Below are 5528 nucleotides of genomic sequence, written 5' to 3' on the forward strand. Positions count from 1 at the left end.
TTATGTTCCAAATCATTGATTCTAATCTTGACTTCATCTCTTCCACTGTTGGTTCCCTGTAGATGTTTCTTTATTTCACTAAACGCAACCTTCATTTCTGCCTGGGTCTTTTTTATGCTGTGGCAGTACCCAGTGAGTTGTTTGAGCATCCCAGTAACTAGTGTTTTGAACTCTGCATCTGATAGGTTGCTTATCTCCATTTCATTTAGTTCTTTTCCTGTTTTTTTTCTGTTCTTTCATTTGGGCCATATTTCTTTGTTTCCTCCATTTGGCAGCCTCCCTGTGTTTGTTTCTGTGTATTAGGTAGAGCTGCTTTGACTCTTCTTAGTAGTGTGGCCTAATGTAGAAAAGGTACCTGTCTGGATGAATGTGGCTTCTTTAAATCTGTGGTTGTCAGACTTTCATACAGGTCAATTTTCTGATGAATCTGGGTGATGTTTGGTTTGTAGTTTAGCTGTAATTTTTGCTGTAGTTGTGTGTGAAGGCAAAGTGTGTTTATCTACACCTCCATCTTGGCCAGAGTCTCTTAATCTGCCCACAGCCAGCTGGGTGGTCTGGGCCGTGGCCCTTCATACATGCCATGCCACAACAAAGCTCTTGAGTTTTCTTTTAAAATGTCTATTTCATCAGTTTAACTAGTGTTGGAGTACACACTCTTTCAGCAAATATTTATTCAGTATACTAAATGCCGGCTACACTTATAAGCAATGGAAATACAAGTCCCATACTAAAGGAGCTCACATTCATGGGGGTTATGGGGTAACAGACAATAAACACAGTATGTATACAATATTGGGTGTGCTAAGTGTTGTAAAGAAAAGAAGTAGTATATACCTGAATTCTTCAAAGGGTTAATGGGAATATACATGCTTTAATTCAGTCCTTCTGGTCTTGCATAAAAGCTCTAAATGTCAACTAAATATACTCATTTCAGTCCAGCAAATATTTATCAAGCACTTACTATGGGCTAGATGCCGGGACAGCAGAGATGAACTTGCTGCTCTGAGAAGTGTATTGTCTGGTTTCAGAGGGTACCTCTAGGAATCTCTCTGGGCTGGGTCAAAGGTTTCCCCTCTGTGAACATAGAGTAACCTGAGCATATGTATATTGTGCTTACCTTCAAGTGGCATCAAAATGTATCTCTTTCCTACTTGATTGTAAGCTCTTTAAGAGTAAGACCTACGCTTTACTAATCTTTGATTCTCTAGTGCTTGGGAATTAGAAGTTGTTCATCTGCACTTTAACAGTTAGGCTACTAACTATGGAGGGATAGTGCCTGCTCAGGACTTCCTCCAACTTCCTCCCATCTTAGACAGTAAGATTCAGAATGACCTTTTTCTCTCTTAGGTTTGACACGATGTGAAAAAAAAAAAAAAAGAAAGAACATGTTTTCATCAAGACCATCTGCATTCTTTCCAAGGAAAACTGGTTAGAAATACATTGCCATGTTTTGTCAAGCAAAAAATCATTCCTCTTCTCACCCCTTCCCTCTTTCCAGCCCTGGGCCTTTGTAACTGTAACAGCTCCACACATCATGTACCTGGAGATGAGAAGTGACCTCAGAGAAATGAGGAAAGGGGAGGATGCCATTCAGGTGATGGTCCCTGCTTTTGCTTGCTTTACTGGAAAATTTTTAAAAAAGAAACTATTAAGTTTTTAGTTTTATTTTACTGAAAAAAAAATCATTCAAAGGTCAGCTCTCTAAGGAAATGAATGGGTAGATAAAAAATAAAATTGAACTGAATTTCTCAGAGTCAATGTGTTTTATGTGTATATTGTATCAAAAGCAATTATATAATGTAACCATTTCTCTGAATAAGGCTTAATTCTCTGCTCACATCCTGCAAACTGTGTTTTTTTTAAGTCTAAATTTTTCTCAAAAGCAAATGCTTTCCCACACTCAGAAATGTATTCCTGGTCCTCTGAGTATTCACTTTATGCCAAATTTCAAAGTTTTAATTCTAAACTCTTTAGTTTTTTAAACATTCATTACAGTAGAAAAGAATATTTTTTATGCTTGACTGACTCAAATACTTAATTATTATTTCTATGAATTCTTGACAAACTGCTTTTTAAACTAAGAAGTAAAAGGAAGAATTCCACTAAACAATCTCCTTTTTAAAAAAGAATATAACAAATATGAGGATACGGAATCAAAAGCCTGCATTTTTCTAGATCATCATGTTGCCCTCATACTATATTAATACAACCATTAATACGTCACTGTTGCCAAGGAAGGGTTGGGTTTAAATTAATAACCCTAATGACAAACGAACAGCTTTGTATCACGCCGGAGGGAAATCTCTAATACAGATAGGGTTCCACCATTGTCTGTATTCTTTAACACTCATCAACTTTTTATATGAAAATGTAAAGGCATATTATTTTAAAAAGTTATATAATATGTATTTTGTAACTTTTTTCCAATTATAAAAATAGCGCATGCTTAATATAAACAATTTAGAAAACACAAGTTGATATCAGCCCTAGTAGTGTGGCTGTTCTTTCTTATGGGAAAATTACATCCCTTGAATAATTTAGCATGGCTCTGAAATAGTTTCATATTTGCAAGTTGCCCATTTCACAGACCTGTCAACATATTGACTAAATGTATGAATGAAGTGGAAATTAAAGAATAGTTAATATAGTAGAGAAGAGACTTAATATTTAAACACTCTCCATTGGCTGGAAAAATTAGGTTGAAATTAACAAGATGAACTGTAGCAAAAGTAAAGGCAAAGCTCTGGTACATAAAAATTACTCATGCATGGAAGGAAGCAATGTGTCCAAATGGGAGTTCTTGTGGAAAAGAGCAGGTGTTACTAGTCGGTGACAACTTAGTATGGAGCTAGAGTCATTACAAAAAAAAAATGATAATGTAAGTTTATGTAACATCAATGAAGTACAGAAGTCAGATGAAGAGAAGAGAGTCTCTCACTTTATTCTACGTGATTTGAGCTACATCAGGAGTGTTGTTTTCATTTAAGGGCACATTTAAAGAGAATATTGATAAAACTGGTGTCTTTCCATTGAAATGATTTGTTCAAATCATGTTATATAAAAAGTAGTTGGGGCAACCACATCAAAGTTACAACTAAAATACAGAACAACTATCACTCAGAACCATCAGAAAGCTAGGTGAATGGAAGTCTGACAAGAATTAAAGAAACCGCATCCATCCACACTGGTAGGAGGGGAGGAGATGTGGAATGGGCTGGTCCCAATCCACATGTAGTAGATAAAATTTCAGGACGGAAATATTAGAAGCAAGGAATCCCAGCCCCCAACCAGTCCCTCCAACCCAGAGTTCTAGCACCAGGAAAATAAATCCCCACAACTTCTGGCTGTAAAAACCAGGGGGGATTGAGTTGGTGGAAGAAACTTTTGGAGTCCCAAGCAGTTCCCTTTAAAGAACCCACAAGCAGACTTGTGCAGACTCATTCCCTCTGAGCTCCAACACCGGGGAAGCAGCTTGAAAGGCACCAGTGGCACACAGGGAGGAACTGAAGTGTCTGGCATCAAGGCGGGTGCTGGGGGACAGCTTTATCTCAGATAGGAAGGTGGGCAGAGGGCATTGTCCTTCTTCTGAGCCCTCCCCTGACAGAGCCACAGAGCAGGTGGATGCCATAACTGAGACTCCATCAACCTGGCCATCACTGTTTGCTACACCCTGGAGATCCCCTGAAACTCCATCCCACTCAACTTGCGGGCCCACCCAAACTGTTAACCATGACTTTTCCATATGGAATGGCTGGTCTTGGCTCATGCTTCACAACTTCCTAAATCCTCTCAAATGAGCAACAGCTGGCCTCAGTGAGCCCCAGGGCCAGCACTAGCAGCAGCCACCCTAGATTCACAGCTTGGCTTCACCTAAGAATCTTCAAGCCCAGCACAAGTAGCAGCCATCTCAGATTGCTTTATAGCTCTTGCTGGATGTCCTGGGTAAAACATAAGTGGGGGCTGACCTTGGCCTGCAACACCTGGGAAAACCAAGGGCCTGTGAACCCAGTGGACAGCTACAGACCACAGTGGAGCACCACCATACTGCCCTCGCACACCTGATCCTCCATGGAGGGTGGAGGTTGGTGGTCAGTGGTCACAACAAGTTCTTGCAGCTAACTGGCTCATATAATTCCCTCCCATTGCCCTGCCATCAGCAATCAAGACTCTACTACAAGAGGAGGGTGTACTCGGCCCATACAAAGGGCACACCTCAAGTACTCAGCTTGGGTCATAGGAGAGGCTGTGCCACTGGACCCTACAGGACACCTACTACATTAGGCTACACTACCAAGACATGGAGTCATATCAGCTCTACCTAACACACAGAAACAAACACAGGGAGGCTGCCAAAATGAGGAGACAAAGAAACATAGCTCAAATGAAAGGACAGAACAATACTCCAGAAAAAGAACTAAACAAAATGGAGATAAGCAATCTATCAGATGTAAAGTTGAAAACACTAGTTGTAAGGATGCTCAAGGAATTTAATGAGGACCTCAACAGCATAAAAAAGATCCAGTCAGAAATGAAGGATGAACTAATTAAAATAAAGAACAATTTACAGGTAAGCAACAGTGGAGTGGATGAAGGTGAAAATCAAATCAATGATTTGGAACCTAAGGAAGAAAAAAACAACAATAAGAACAACAAGAAGAAAAAAATATCCAAAATAATGAGGATAGTGGAAGCAGCCTCTGGAACAACTTCAAGAGATCCAACATTCACATCATAGGGGAGGAAGAAGAAGAGGAAGGAGGAGGAGGAGCAAGAACTTAGAAATCATTTGAAAAAAATAATGAAAGAAAAGTTCCCAAATTTGGTGAAGGAAATAAACATACAAGTCTAGGAAGCACAGAGAGTCCCAAACAAGATGGGTGCAAAGAGGCCCACTCCAAGACACATCAAAATTAAAATGCCAAAGGTTAAACAGAAAGAGAGAATCTTAAAAGCAGCAAGAGAAAAGAAGTTAGTTACCTACAGAGGAGTTCCCACAAGACTGTCAGCTGATTTCTCAAAAGATACTTTGCAGGCTAGAAGGGATTGGCAAGAAATATTCAAAGTCATGAAAAGCTGGAACCTACAGCCAAGATTGCTCTACCCAGCAAAGCTATCATTTAGAATCAAAGGGAAGATAGAGCTTCCCAGACAAGAAAAATCTAAAGGAGTTCATCATCACCAAATCATTATTATATGAAATGTTAAGTGACATTTAAGAAAAAGAAGATCAAAACTATGAACAATAAAATGACAATAAATACATATCTATCAATAATTGAATCAAATAAACTAAGAAAACAAGAAGAACAGAGACAGAATCATGGATACAGAGAACGTTTTGATGGTTGCCAGTGGGAGGGTGGTGGGGGAAAATGGGTGCAGAGATGAGGGGATTAAGAAGTACAAATAGGTAGTTCAGAATAGCCATGGGGATGTAAAGTACAGTATAGGAAATAGAGAAGCCAAAGAACTTATACATATGACCCATGGATATGAACAATGGTGTGGGGATTCCCTGAGGGAGTGGG

This window comes from Phyllostomus discolor, chromosome 4 (genome assembly GCF_004126475.2).
Source record: "Phyllostomus discolor isolate MPI-MPIP mPhyDis1 chromosome 4, mPhyDis1.pri.v3, whole genome shotgun sequence".
Classification (NCBI taxonomy): Eukaryota; Metazoa; Chordata; class Mammalia; order Chiroptera; family Phyllostomidae; genus Phyllostomus; species Phyllostomus discolor.